The sequence below is a fragment of the Trypanosoma theileri genome (assembly GCF_002087225.1).
Source record: "Trypanosoma theileri isolate Edinburgh chromosome Unknown TM35_Tth_152_V1, whole genome shotgun sequence".
In the NCBI taxonomy this organism is placed as follows: domain Eukaryota; phylum Euglenozoa; class Kinetoplastea; order Trypanosomatida; family Trypanosomatidae; genus Trypanosoma; species Trypanosoma theileri.
Window position 1 is genome coordinate 10,018 of NW_021639994.1, and position 245 is coordinate 10,262.

Sequence of the window (245 nt, forward strand, 5' to 3'; positions counted from 1 at the left end):
AACTAGCTCTATTTCTGGATGAAGCAGAAGTTGTTGTAACTTCAGTCGTAGTAGTTGTTGTCAGAGGGTTCGAAGTAGTCTCCACTGTGGTTGTATTACTTGTGGATTGAGACTCCACAGTATCCATCTGCACCTTTTCTCGCGGTTGCTGTTGTTCTTGTTGTGGTCGCTGACGCAGTACAAAAAACAGAATGACAGCCACAATAACAAGAACAACCACAACTGCGATAACAATACCAACAATG